Below are 15,313 nucleotides of genomic sequence, written 5' to 3'. Positions count from 1 at the left end.
TGCAAGTTTTAGCCATCTAGCACATACTACTACTTTTTACACACCAGGCACCCACAAGAATTTGCAAAGATTTCTCATATGCCTGAGCAGATTTGTTTATTTGGTCATTATTTACGATAAAGCTGAACCTGCTGTAAGCTACATTAAAAATGCAATTTCAGGATTGCTTGCAGCACTCTGAGGTCTAATCTGCTGAATTCAAAACAGGAATAATGGTCATGCAGCCACTTAACAGATAGCTTTAGATATAATTGAAAACCAACGTTGACAGACACGTGTACTGTTATTAGCCTGGTGCTCAGCTTTCCCCAACGTAAAACTGATGGTGGTGTAAATCAGTAAAACTCTGTATCACAAACCGTAATCCATTTGGTTTGTTTGAAATGCTATGAAAGTTTGTTTGAAAGAACTTTTTTGACAGAAGTAACCCAAGTAATCTGAGTTGAAAGTTCATAATAACAGGAGGCTCAAAAAGCCTGCCAAGTTTTGTACGAGTATTTTTATGAAGTTCTTTTAAACAAGCCTCTGTTCCTGAGAACCTTTGGTAGACATATGTTACAATACCTTTTGTAACTCTGTCTGCCTAGCACTACAAGAGTTGTAATTTCAAAAGAAATGCAGAGATATATGGCATGACACAACGGAGGCGCATCTCACAAGCTCCTAATGAGAACTCTAGTTCTTCAAGCCATGGCGTGCAGCCCAACAGCACCCTAGCCTCAGTTTTCACCTGCAGCACTGCACACAGCAAGGATTCATTTATTTGGGTCCTTTCTATCTAAATGGAAATGCCACATTCTACCTTCAACAGTGCAAAGCCCCTGACATTCTAAAGGAGGTTACTGTTTGGTACAAACACCTTTGCTGCGAGACAGGAACATCTCTGCAGTACTGGTTTAAGGCTTCCAGTAGATCTCTGGCTTCCAGAAAACATTGTTTGGATGGAAGAGATCCAAAGGAGAGCAAGCACACAGAACAGTTGCAACTTGTTATACGGAAAGTTATAAACGTTACTGGCTTTCAATGTTTTTTCCAAAGGGGCCTACATAAAACCTATCTGCATGTATGTCGTAGTTCAGCCCTGATCAGGACCAGACTACGCAGTCTCTCTCTCACTCCCCCCACCTTCCGAGAGAACAGGGGGAAATAATATAAGAAAAAAAACGGCTCAAGGTTTGAGATAAGGAAAGGGAGAGATCCTTAAAGTTACTGTTACGGGCAAAACAGACTTGACTTGGGGAAAACTATTCATCTGTTACTAAAAACAGCAGGATAATGAGACAGAGAACAAGATAACCTCCCCCCCAGCCCTCCCTCTTCCCGGGCTTAACATTATCTCTACCACCTTCCCCTCCCGAGCGGCACAGGGGGAAGAGGGAATGGGAGTTGCGGTCAGTTCATCACGTTTTATGCCGCTGCTTCATCGTTAGGGGAAGCACTCCTTGCATTCCTACCCTGTTCCAGCGTGGGGTCCCTCCCACGGGCTGCAGTCCTTCGTGAAACTGCTCCGGCGTGGGTCATCTCTTCCACGGGGTGCAGCCCCTCCAGAACGGCTGCCCCAGCGGGGCCTCCACGGGCCACAGCCTCCTTCAGGCACCCGCCTGCCCTGGCGTGGGGTCCTCCCCGGGCTGCAGGGGGATCTCTGCTCCTCCGTGGACCTCCATGGGCTGCAGGGGGACAACCTGCTCCACCATGGTCGGCACCACAGGCTGCAGGGGAATCTTGGCCAGGAGCCGCATCACTCCTCCCCCTCCTTCTTCACTGACCTTGGCATCTGCAGCTGTTTCTCTCACAAGAAAAGTTCTTCACAACGGGCAGGCAGACACCTCTCAGGGTCTCTTCACATCTCATCTCCTCTCCACTTCTCTCAGCCGGGCCGGGCCCAGTCGGGCCCAGTCGGCTGCCTGGTGAGAGGCCAGAGGGTGAGGCCTGCAAGGCCCATGAGGCCTGCGCCTCCCCCTCTGCGCCTCTGCCCCGACTCAGCTCCTTCACATCTTCTCTCCTCTCTTTTTTTTCTGTTTTCCCCTTCTTAAATACGTTATCGCAGAGGCGTTATCATGGAACATTCTGCTACCAATTGGCTCAGCCCTGGCCAGCAGCAGGTCCGCCCTGGGCCCGGCCGAGTCCACCGGACAAAGGGGAAACAACTTCCAGCAGTTTCCTACAGAAGCTGCCACCTTAGGCCCCCCCTCACTAAACAAAACCACAACAACGTAACAAATAGGTGAAAACAACAGCAAAGGAGGCTGAGCAAATGAAACTGCTGCAGAAGCGAAGCTAAACGTTATTAAGCAGGGGATGGGCAAGTATGCGCTGGTAGCACAGAAGCTGTTCTTCTAGCAGCTGTGCACAGGCACAAACAGGAAAGGGCCTTCGTCTCCTGCAGAGCTGCTTTCCAGGCTGCAGCCCCTCAGCAGACTCAGGCACTGCCCAACACCAACGAAGAGAAGGGTCTTGTACGGGATTGCTCTGACCACCTGCAGGGCCAAATGCCTACGTGACAGGGCGATACAAACAAGACTCAAGCATACATTTGTTAAGGAATTGGTTTTACCATAATTGTAATGGGACAGTTAACACTTCAAGAGCAAAAAGACTGCCTCAGAGGCATCCAGAAAGTAGTTCATGACTGTAACACTCCACCACTGAAAGAGGCGCACTTTTTGGCAAAGAAAATCATCCTCCTAGATGGAGTGCAGGAACACAGGTGTTTCCCTCTTTTCCCGTTAGCCCGTGGCGGGGGGGAATTGTGCCGTTCACAATGCCCTTCACCAGTTTTACAGACAATACGGTTACTAAGTGCCTAACAAGACTGTTTGTAAAAACATCATTGCATGAATTCTTTATGACTTACATAAGATACAAGAAGATATTCCACAGGGGTTTGTGTAACAAATTTCTAAACATCTTTAAAAGAGAGGGGGGGGAAAAAAGCATGATTTTAAGGAAAAGAGTGAAAATTGGTAAGCTTTCCTTTGAAAAAAAAAAACCAACTCCTGTGTGCATGTTTAATACAGAGCAGAGGTACTGGACACGTGGAATTCACAAAAAAAAAAACCCAACTGTTTAGCTAAGATGTGCAGTAATGTGTTCCACATTTGAGATTTTCCAGGCCTTAAAACGAGTTTTGTAAGACGTTTCCACGGACAGAAACCGCCACACGCCGAGCCGTGCGCACAGGTGCTCCTTGTCAGGGCAAGGGCCTGGATGCCCGCACGCCGGGGCTGACCCGCTCCTCCGCAGGCCCCCGCGTTAACCTCCCATCCGTCCACCGCTTCGCCCCGCGGGGCCGCCTCCCCGCCGCAAACGGAAGGAAATGCCCGTGTCCGCAGGTTTTCCGTGGACGGGGGTGCGGAGCCGAGCAGCGGCGTCCCCGGGAATTGCTCGGGACGGGCCGGGGCGGGGCGGCGGCGGCGGCACCTGCCCCGAGGCGGGGAGCGGCGGGGCCGGATCCCTGGGCGGGCGGAGCCCGGCTCTATCCGCGGCAACACGGGAGCTGGGGCGGGCGAAGCAGCTGCCAGCCGCGCTGCGGGACAGGGCTCCCGCACCCCCTCCCCCGGCCCGGCCCCGCGGAGGGGCGCGGAGAAGGAGAAGGAGAGCGACAAGGGGCCCGCAGCGACCGGTCCCCGCTCTGCTCCGCGCTTCGCCGGTGAGTGAACGGGGCGCGGGGCGGGCGGGGAGCCCCGGCTGAGCAGCCACAGCGCCGGGCACGGGCAGGGGGACGGAAAATAAGAGCACCCCCCTCCTCGGCACGCGGCAGTGCTCAGGACCCCTCCTAAGCGGTAAGGAAGAAGGCTCGCTCCGCAGGAGCTGCAGCTCACCCGAGTCTCCCCGGCGCACGGCCGGCCGTGCCCTGGCTGCAGGCACCTCTCTTGGGCCAAATGCTAGTGTCCGTGAAAGGGTCCGTGGCTGAGAAAAGAGGGGAGGAGTTGTTTCCTTGTTTTAAGGAAGAAAGAGTGACTTGGCTGAAGGAGGAGGAAGGTTTGCCTGAATGTTAACCCTCATCCCTCTCTGAAGGCAACCGAACTTCTGCAGGTGGGGAAATAACCCTGGATGCATTCGTTTCCTTACAGATCTTGTGGCTTCGCTCAAACACATAAAAGTCCACTGGCTCCTGAGGGGGGACACTGGGGGGAGGGGGGGGGTGTAACCTGTTCTAAACCCACGCCGTGGGCAATTCCTCACATAGCCTTTCCTTCACAGACACCGAGCAGGAACAATGGAGAGGAATCCAGCTTCTTGGATGAGCTACTTCTAAGTTGTTTACTTGCACGGTGCTGGGCTCTCTAGCTGTAAGAGACCTTGTGCTCCACCCGTTCATCTTTGCCATCGCTTTAGTTCAACAAGCAACATTAAAACCGCCTGGAGAAAGGTAGGAAGTTGTTTAAGTCAGATACATATTCTTTTTTTTTTTTTTTTTTTTTTTTTTTTCAGAAAAAGGAAAAAAAAAAAAGGGCAAAATTTCAGGCACTTAATGTGTTATTGCTAAAATATGAAGGAACTCATCACATCACTACAGTAAGGTTCCCAGATGTTTAAAGAGACGGCTGACTCAATAGGTATGCCAAGTTAGAGACAAGAGTTGTTCTGTACATTAACATCTTTGCGTGAGCTGAAAGCAAACCTTTTAGTCACAAAGTTTACTTTTATTAACAGTACAAGGAGACAGTAAGTCCTCACACGTGCTAGGACTTCTAAATTTGTGCATTTTTGTGATGAAGTGTTTCTTACAGCTGAAAAGCACCAAAAGTTCACTTGGGTTGAAATTAAAGTTCATTTTGGTAAATCCCCAAAGCAATTTCATATTGATCAGCACTTCAGTAGCTTTGGGGCACAGTGAGGAAGATTCACAGCACTTATCTGATTTTCTTTGACCCTAAAGGGTCAATCTGTTTTAGAAAATGTTACAAACACTATTCTGTACTCTTTTTAAAAAAAAAAAAAATAGATCCTAATGAAGTATTAGGAAAACATTTTCTATTCTGAATTGTAATATTACTGTGACCATGAACTAGTCTGTGCTCATCCTGACCAGGCTCTAACTCTGGGGCAAGGGGAGTGCCAAGATTTTTTCCTTCTTTTGAAGAATAGCAACATGGGATTCTTCAATATCTAGATTAAGAGCTAGAGAAAAGAGAGAACACCTCAAAGAATGCGAATCTGAACTTGAGAAATCCATCTTTGTTGAAGCTAAATGACTTTCGTTGTAAAACAGTATGTTTACTCCATAGCGAGCACTTCCTCAGAATTCAGAAAAGTTATTCATAGATGGGTTCATCAGGCTTCACAAGTGGTTAACTTTCTATCGGACAATGAAGTTTCCTTTATCCAAACCCAGTTCTTCCTATTGGAAACCATTAAATGGCATAACAAACAGCAGATTTATTGTTGGGGTATGCAACCTCAACATTTAAAGGACTAACAACTCTTGTTTACATAATTATTTTTTGGCTAGTGCTTCTCCAGTAGTGACTCAGAGTCCCTTGGAAAGACACAGACAGATCTTGGTATTTGAGTAATGGGCTGTGTTATACTGTAAAAAGTTAACTACACTTCTGATGCAGAAAGATTAAAACCAGCCGGTTGTACAGTTCGTTGAGGGTTGGAGTAAGTGGTAACACAAGGTGGAATCCAAAAAACTCTAAAGATCTGTTGCTGTCCCTGTATGAAAGATGTTGTGGTTTAGTGGGTTGGATTAATGGATTCCAATAACAGAACAGATCCCCAGTGAGAAAGCACCACTGTGGCTACTCAGCTTTAAAGGCATCACAACACTGAAAAATTCCGCTCATTTTAAAGAGATTTTACGGCTAGCGATTTTGTTTACTACATCAAAGCACAAAGGAGTTTTCCTCTCTTAAAACAGTTATTTAATAGGTCTAAGACCTATAGCAAAAGTCTCTTTTTACAGATAGGTAATGGAGTAGAGAAGATAAGACTTCTCCAGCACCGCACTACTTAATGACAATGATGGTTAAATAACGGTTTGTTAAGAGATCACATTGATAATGGACTAGATGAAGCTGATGACATTTAAGCTAGCAGCAAAAATTAATACCATATCTGGAAGCTTTGGGATTCTAGTCATGATGGGTTTTTCCCCCAGTCTCTGGGCAAAAATAATCCATATATAGTAAATACTACCACAGGGACAAGACTGGTTTTTTGTCATGGAAAAAACTGATATTTAGTACGACTTAAACCATAAAGTTGAGCCACTGGAAGAAGAGTTTAATAGAAATCTGAGCTTACATTTTGAAGGCCAGAACATTCTTTGGAATGTCTCCATCTTCCATTAGCTCTTTTGGTTTCAATGCTTATGAAATATAGGCCCAGCGTTAAAGACAGTTGTTCACAAATGCCAGACAGAGGACAAAAAAGGGTGCATCTGTCTCCTGATAATTTCAGGTTAAAACACAGACTTAATATATTTCATCAGGAAAAAAAAATTGTAAATACATGTCATAGTACAATAGTATCTATAAAATTGTTTAATTAAGTAGTCAATTATACTGCTGAAGATATGTATACATCAACAACAACTTACACTTAGGAAGGTTCAGTGTTAGTATACAAAAATGAAGGTCAATCATCAGAAGGCAGCAGCATTATACAGCTGCGGGGGTGAGACAGGACATCAGAATCAACAGAAATACCCAGACATCCAACAGGTTTCCAAGTCTCACTGCATGCAACCAGCACCTGCAAGATACTGAAGCTATGCTTTCAGCCTACCCTGGTGTAGGTGGCACTATTGGAAGCTAAAACATGGTATTTAAGATCTCTGCCTACTAATACAGACTCTGCTAAGGACACTGAATATAAGAACACCCTCTGCTCCACGTTTGTGTTCTTCAGCATGGATTACAGCTGTCAGTGATAGACGTTCATTGACAGCAATCTTTAAAAAACCAAACCAAAACAAACCCATCAGCTTTCAGGTGGCTAGGACGACACAATTTTGCTGAGGATTCTCCAGATGGGCTTCATTTTAAACTTCAGTATGTCAAAGAAAAAAGTTTAGCTGCTTTCTTAGGATGAACAGATTCCAGTAGTAATCTAGCTGCATATAGCCAGATACGGACTCCTACAAGGTTAGATGAGATTTTCAGGCTGCTTGTTGGATATTTGCTCATGCACTTTTTTCACCGAGTCAAAGGAAGTGGATCTGCTATGATCCATGTACTAGACGAAATTCACGTTTATTTTAATATTAAATGTAACTTGATCACTTCCATTTTTATATGCTACTCCTGGAATTCGCTATTCCATTGCTGGGCTTCCCTACCTGCTTCTTGTCAGTTAAGCAGCTACACTTTCCATTTGTTTGTTTTTCCTTCTCTTAAACTGTTTTCAGAATGTGCCTAAACAAACAGCATTCACTTGTTCTGCATAGGAGTAACGAGCCTGCAACTGTATTCCTGTAAATCCAGGCTCACTAGATTATGAGCCACATCCAAACATTTTTTCTTCTTAAATAGTTAGTGCTTCCCTAGCCAAGGTTCTGTCACTAGTTGAATGCCAGGGGATAGCTAATAATTTTTCCTGATACTATTCCTGTAGCTCTCACATTAATCATGCAGGCCAGCAATTAAGTTCTCCTCCCCACAGAAGAAAGGGCGGAGGGAGGATCAGGAAAGACCTGGTCAAGCTCAGGGAAGCTGAAGTAGAGGACTGAAAACAGAGAACATCACGGCTTTGGCACAAAGCAGGATGTATTGAAATACACAGGAAAATACATTTTCTTATACTCTTCCTTTGCTTTCCATGCCTGCTTTCAACTATTGATTTATGTCTCCAGGAGTACAAAACACAGCTGAATATGGATCAGGATTGGAACAGTGAAAATTTGGATAAGCAGAATGTGATTTGGAGTATACAAACTCCAGTGTAGAGATATTAAAGCCATAGACGTGCTGTCCTTAACTATGCATGGAAAAATAATGCTCTCAAAGAGTCAATTCTCAGTCTAAAAAAGACCATTAAGAACCCAGAACAATGTCATTAATGAGCAGATAACTGTGTAAGCCTGCGGAACTCTGCAATTAACGTAGGCTTTCAACACTATTTGAGAGTTCTAAAGAGAAGAAACAGAAAAAGAGATGGCATGCAGTGAAATTGGCACCACAAATACACCAGGAAAAAACTTTCCAAGGGACTTACGCATGAACAGTATGTGAAATCTGAGAGTATTACCAGTGAAGTGTTTACAGGTAAGAGCATACCCAGAGTAAGATAGTATTTTCTTCTTTAAAGAACGATTACCTTTTGCGGCATACAATCAAGAGTACCTTTCTCCTTCACTACTAGTCACTACTTTGACTAGTTACACACATTTTAGGAGAGCGTTTCAGCTCCTAACCACTCTGTATCAAATCAAACTTCACAGGACTGAATTTGGATTTCACGTTTAGCTTCCCATCTTGGCATGGCCTCTTCATGTGTAAAGCACTACATAGCATTAACTTGTATGCTCATCTATGCAAATTAATTAGAGCATGCATCAGTTTCATGCTCATGCAATTAAACGCTACTACTGCCAGTATTGTCTATTCACACAAGGATTTCTCTACGCAGGAAAGCATTTTAGACGCACATTAAGCTTCACTTTGTGGGTGTATGTAGAACGATATACATTGGAAAACAACCTTAAGATCATTGAGTCCAACTCTAAACCTGACACTGCCAAGTCCTCCACCAAACCATGTCCCTAAGCGCCAAGTCTACACATCTTTTCAATATCTCCAGGGACGATAACTCAGCTGCTTCCTCGGGCAGCCTGTGATAACTGTCTTTTTGAGTACATATTTGACAGTGTGCTGTACATTGCATATTACTAGTTATGTGAATGCTTCCTTAGACTAGCACGTTTGTATTTTGGACTCAATTTCCATTTTTGACAGATTGCTACTGCTCCAAGAATACGCCTTCGGATCATCACCTTCAAGTTTAGTGGAGGTTTTTTGTATACTGTAAACGATATCTAGTATATACTTCTGGGTTCACAAATTCCCAGCATCACATATAGAATCATAGAATGGTTTGGGTTGGAAGGGACCTTCAAAGCCCACCCAGTCCAACCCCCCCACAAGGAATAGGGACATCTCCAACCAGATCAGGTTGCTCAGAGCCCCGGCCAACCTGGCCTGGAATGACAGAACAATACTTTTAAATGACCTTTGAGAAATCTCACAGTAGTAAAATGAGCATGTCTGTTCTCACTGCACAAAATCAAAAGCTGAGTTTTCCTTCCTTGCCCTCCTACCAGAAATCCAACAGCAACACATACTCTTAGTAGTTACCCAAAGATATCAGGCTGCAAAGCAAGAAGAAGATTAAAGATAGGATCCAGTCCAGTATTCTTAATCCAGTGAAGAGAACAGTACCCCAGTAAGGGGGTCGTGGGGAAAAGGTCAGAACACCAGAGGAGACAGTTATTTCTGAAAGAGACAAGTCTTCACAAGCAGACACAGTTCAGCAGCTTCATCAAGATTTGAGCTCAGACAGCACACTGGTGACTCAGATTCAAGTACTCGATTTCCTCGGAAAGTTCAGTGCTTGTTGTAAAAAGCTGAGAACTCAGGATGCATGTATGCAAAGAAGGATAGCATGACTGTAATAATTTGTGTTATTCGTACTAAAACTATTTCAGAACGCTGTGGAGGTCTAAACTTTTTGCTGGCAGATAGCTAAAACTGGAGATAATTTCATTCCTGCTAAAGCCACGACCCCCAGCCAATAAAAGCATGAAGATCAGCAATCAGAGAAATCTGTGTTGACAGCAGCACGTAGCCTGCTGATTTGATTGATGCATCTAGCTGTAAAAGCAACTGCTGTGATTCTATAGAAACTAAAACATGAAAATATCAAGTACAATACAAGCCCCAAACTGAACTTTCACTTATATTTTCAAGTCTTTTAGTTTGCCCAAACATCTTCTTGCTCTTTGAATTATGCCTCACTTAAGGAAATTGGATGCAATATTTCCTCAATTAAATAAAATTTATTTGCAAAATTTATTTGCAATAAATAAAATTTATTTGCAGCCTGTACCCTAATATCAGATATATAAATATATAAAAAATACCAATAGGACAGTAGAATCATTGGGCTAAAAATCAAATAACCCTACAAAAGCAACTTACAAATTCAGTATATCATACAGTTATAATCATACTCTTCTCCTCCTTGAAAGGCTTCACAAAGTTACTTAAAAACAAGTTCCCTTCACAACAGACTCTGCGTTCTTTCTTTGTGTTGTTCACAAGGTCTGCTTGCTATCCTTAGAACATCACGTTCCAAGTAATAAGGATAAATTTGGTGTCACGGACCAGGCCACAGCTGAGTGATGCAGCTCCTGTATAGAAGGGCAGGAGTGATGACCTTGCCCTAGTCCCTTTGCAGTACTGCAGGAAGTGGTCCCTCTATCCGTGAGGACCATTCACAGCGTGCTGCGTGCTCAGAACAAATGGATACATGAATTCAAGGAGCCTTCAGTTAAAGTTGTTTAAAATGAGTTGTCATTCCTAGAAATAATTGAATAAATATGTCTTAGGAGTGCAGATGTAACACATTACTCCTTCTATTCTGCTTTGTTCTTGCTCTGAAACTGTACAGCCTATTCAGGATATTCTTTAGACAACTGACTGAACCAGGAGGGGAAAAGGAAGGGCAGTAATTATAGCCTTGGACCATCCATTCTCTTTGGAAGTAAAAGCGTGGAGAAATCTTCAGAAGCAGCCTGCTTGCCTTTACCCTCCCCCAGAACGGTACTTTGCCGATCACCACGGGCACACCAAAGGCCTGCACCATTTCTGTCCAGCTCCTGTAATCAGTACACAGGTCACCCACCCAGCACCTCTGGCAACAATTTTCTCTCTGCAGTCTAGCCTATAGATTTCAGCACGTCTGCAGTAGTGTCCAGCTGCTACATTAGTTTGGCCTAATTTTTCCCCAAGACAGCATTTACATCAAGAACCACTGAAAATCCTCTGCAACCAAATGAATGCAAGTTTATGTAAAACTAGACAGCTAGATGTCCAAATATGTTGGTTAAGAGTTTCTTCACACAAAGGAAGAGTCACGCTATAAACGAGGAATGAAAGTATTTACAAGTCAGGCTGAGTTGTTTGTTCACATAGTAAAAGATTCATTTATAATTCTCACTGCCCTTAAAACAGATATGTGGGGGGAAGAAGGCAATTGAAGAGGACTGACAAAAGTTGACTGGTCAGGCACTAAAGCTTCAGATTATGTAAGTCTTTTCATTTCAGACTAACTAGAAAAGACAACTCAAGCATAGATGGAATCCAGGCTTTCCTTTGATAAGGAACGTGCTAGATGTTTTTCTGGAGAAAAAAAAAGAATGTTAAAAAGCTGGTCCTTCCTGGACTGAGACACTGGGCCATTCGAATAGGAACAGCAGGCAGGTTATCAAGTTTTTTTCATTTACTATTTATAAAAAAAAAAAAATCACTAGAAACAAGTAGGTTTCTTAAGTACAACACAGTCAACACAGGCCATCTGAAATAAAATTTTACCCTCTGCCTTGAACTTAGTCTGATGAACAAGAATTTTGTTTTAGTCTATCCTTTTCCTGTTACAGCTGCAGTTTCTTTAAAACCCATCTTGAGAGAGAAATGCCAGCATCTGTTTCTAGAAACTTACTCCCACTTAGGACTTAATAGGTTGCACCTGCCTTAATGAGTCAGTAAGGCATTCACTTAGCATCTCCCAGTAGATTCTTCTTCCTTGGAAGAATTAGACAGATACAATAACAAACAAATCACAATTGCTAATTTTCCTTGCAGAAAAAGCTCTTTGCAGACACTAAAAACTAAAAAAGGCATTTCTTGCTGAGGTCAGGGTTTAGAAATTCCAAAGAGCTAACCAAGAGCTTCGGCTGATTGTTTTCTTTAAAATCTGTTCTGTATTAGCGACCTTTGGCTTGGTGTAACGAGCGTTAAACCATCCAAATAATAGAACTGATTTATTCAGTATTATTACACTTGCTCTGTTGGGCACTGAGTTAGAGATAAGGAACTAAACCAGTAGCTCCTGAACAGAGGTACATATACCACAAACAATCTACAGCCACTACAAAATGGTGTGTGCCTCAGTGAAGAGCAAGGAGCTGCTATTGCGAACCGCAGTGCCCTCAGGATCGCTAACTGCTGATGATATTTGGTACCATCACTACTAGAGGTGATGGTTGGAACTGTAAGGAAGAAAAAAATGTAGATGACAATCTTCCCTAGAGCACAGAAAAGGCGATCAGTGAATTTCATAATGTGGAGTAAGGCTTATTATTTTCTATTTAGCTTCCACTGAACAAAGTTGTGTGGCAAAATCTTCTAGCAAAGAGTGGCAAGCTTGTGATACAGTGGCCAGAGCTCCAAATACAGAGCTGTATTAGAGGGCACTGACCAATAACATAACATTTCTGCAACTAAATGCAATTTCTCTGCATGCCATTTTCTATGCAGCCATCTTCGCTGCTGAGGAGAAGCTTACTGTTTTCTCTTCTAGCATTCTGCTGCCCTGTGTAGGAGAGAGAGGTGTAGGCCCTCTGCAACTTACTCCTTCTCGAAAGAGCATGGACACTGATGGGTGCAAGATGCACAAAGGCTCCTGTGTTGGAAGCTGCCTCTGGGCCACTAGAAGACTCAAGAAAGCCACCAAATTGTCTTTCCTGAACAGAAATGAGTGTGGGTTGGCAGTATGTCTGATATGCAGCCAAATGCCTATCGTGACTTACTGTTAAAGAGAATTCTGTGTGATCTGAAAGATCTCAGACAGAAACAGCAGCAGCGCACGGTGTCGCAGGCTAGGGACTGCAAAGAGACAGTTGCAAGGACTAGATCACACAAAAGTAACATTGCATTTCTGCTCTGCTCTAAGCATTTTGTGGCCAACTCAGTCCCTTGGTACAGCTTTTTAATGGATTCAGAGGTGCCATGTGGTTTCAAATGAAACTAGATAGGTAGGAAGTATGTGTTGGGCATACAACTTCCATGTTGAAGGTATGGAGACCCTCTTGCAGTTACCTCTTAGAATGGCTTCTTCTCTCATCAGCACATTCCAAAATATAAATTACCCGGAGCCTTACAATACTGTCTTTGGTGGGAGAATACACACAAAGTCAGGGTTGTAAAAGATCATTACATAGGTAAAAACCAGAAATTGTTCAATAGGGAAAATGCAGTGTTACTGTAAAGCTTCAATATCCTAATCCAGCCTCAAGATCTACTCACTCTAGACCAGGGGAAATGGGTCTGGCAAGCACATTCCAGCGACTAGTACCATAGACGTTTGTTACTGGGTATAGTCCCACTCCAGCCGTATCAGACCCTATCAGGTAAGTGGATTATTACAGTGGAAGATGTCAGAAGGTCAATGCCAGACTAAGTTGCTTGCACTGCATGAAAGTGAAAAAACAAAAAAAAATTCTAAGTCAACATTGCTTGTCTAGAGTGTCTGAATGACTACAGACCCAACGTCTAGACAGAAAAAAAGCAGTATAGCAGCCAGGACGCTGTTTGGAGAACAAGGGAGTCTTGGCTGGTTTTAGATCTAACATTGCTGTATGACGTTTAGTAGCTCACTTTGACCTGTTCCTCTACTTAACTTTAAAATGGTACAGTACATAGCCAGCTCTCTATAAAGCAGAGAAGATAAAATCCATCAGGAACTACGAACTGCTTAAATGACATTGCAATGAAAATTACAGTAGAATTATTATAAATATGAAGTGCCTCTTAGCATGTGTATTTTTAAAAGAGCAAATGCATTACCCTCATATTTTCTTGTTCTTAGCGTTCTCAAATGATTTGCATCTTCTGACATCATTCTTGGATTTTTACAGCCTCTATAAGCTCTTCCAAAAAAGAAAAATGATAATTTAATGTAATTTGATTTTTAAAAAAATTAATAAAAGTGGAGCGTGGGTTGAAAAACTAGATGTTCGTGCCTTCTTTGGAGCAGTACTCCAGATCAAGTTCTGCAGGCTGCTTCCTACATCCTGCCCTATCTTACTGTACCAGCGCTAAAGAGAAAGTTTGAGAAGCAGTCAACACCACTTATTGTATCCTGTTCTGTGTTTTATTCCATATGCAGCTCATAAATAACTGAGGAGAGCTGTCTAACAGGATACTGTGCTGTTATTCTTTATCTTGAAGATTCAATTAAAGTTGCCTTCTCTCCCTTTATTTTGTCATAAATTGAGACGAAAATATGTGAGGGTGAAGATCAGTCATTTCTTTATGAGGTCCCTGAAGGTGAATTAACATCACCCTCTTGACTTGACCATGCCCCATGTACTTAACTCCAGCAGAGAGGTTACAGTGTGTAGCTGTGGAAAGACAGTGACAGATTGGGATATAACCATTTCCTGTCACCAGACATCTTGGTTTAAGATCCCTGGAGTAATTTCTGTTCTCGTTCTCACACAGGAGATGCTTGAGGCCTCTCTGATCTTCTGACATCTGTGACGAGCCGTCACTGAAGAACTATGCATGACAGAACCCGAAGGCTGTACAGAACACAGAATTACAGAACAGAGCTCACAGCGTACGTATCTCCTCTGCCTATGGACGCTACTGCCACCAAGCACACATCATCTTTTGTAATACCAGGCACTTGTAAGTAAAGCTTAAGAAGAAGGAATTTGACCTATTGTAAGAAAGCACAGAAACATTTTAGCTTCAATCCTGATTACTGGAATAAGAGATAAAGTTAGCATGAAGTATTGGATTAATGAATTATTGTATTTCAATATGAAATACTGAATATCGAATAATCTATTGCATTGTATTATTTTGACCATGTTTAGAATAACAGGGTTGAGACATCTCATACATATCTCTCAGTGTTAGTTGTGTAAATACGTTGAGCTAATACCTCAACAGTCTTGGTTTCCTTCCTCATTGCTTTAAGAGATTTACCAGAACATAAGCTCAGACAAGCACTGTAAGAAAAAAATGGCAGAAAATATGTATCACCCTCACAGACATTTTTCTTATATATCCTGGAGACAGAATTGGTCAACTGACCATAAGCTCCAAGACTTAAAATATTATTAATCATTTTTAGACTTTAGATCAACTCATGAAATTACCAGTCGGGAAGGAGAAGATACCAAAGGCATAGAGAATTTCTAGATCATGGAACTTAGAAAAGGTGCTTTTCTTACCTCTACATTCCCTCCCTTCCTTTCCCCTTTGATTGCCAATATTTGAGTAAATGGAAGAAATAACACATTTTACAATTAAGGCTTATGACCTCAATATATAGCCTCTATGTTCACAAGTGAAGT

General features: G+C 42.9%; 1 long non-coding RNA gene across 1 annotated transcript; it reads left to right on the top strand.

The window, feature by feature from the left end:
* The first annotated feature begins 3,512 nt into the window (after positions 1-3,512).
* On the top strand, positions 3,513-14,577 carry LOC147599455 (uncharacterized). The gene is made up of 3 exons (XR_015259531.1): positions 3,513-3,649; positions 4,204-4,372; positions 14,451-14,577. It is a non-coding gene; the product is annotated as an uncharacterized LOC147599455 (long non-coding RNA).
* Positions 14,578-15,313: the final 736 nt, after the last annotated feature.

This window comes from Chlamydotis macqueenii, chromosome 10, assembly GCF_036417535.1.
Source record: "Chlamydotis macqueenii isolate bChlMac1 chromosome 10, bChlMac1.mat, whole genome shotgun sequence".
Taxonomy (NCBI): domain Eukaryota; kingdom Metazoa; phylum Chordata; class Aves; order Otidiformes; family Otididae; genus Chlamydotis; species Chlamydotis macqueenii.
Note: the sequence above shows the minus strand (reverse complement) of the source record. Positions and strands in the feature narration are given on the sequence as shown.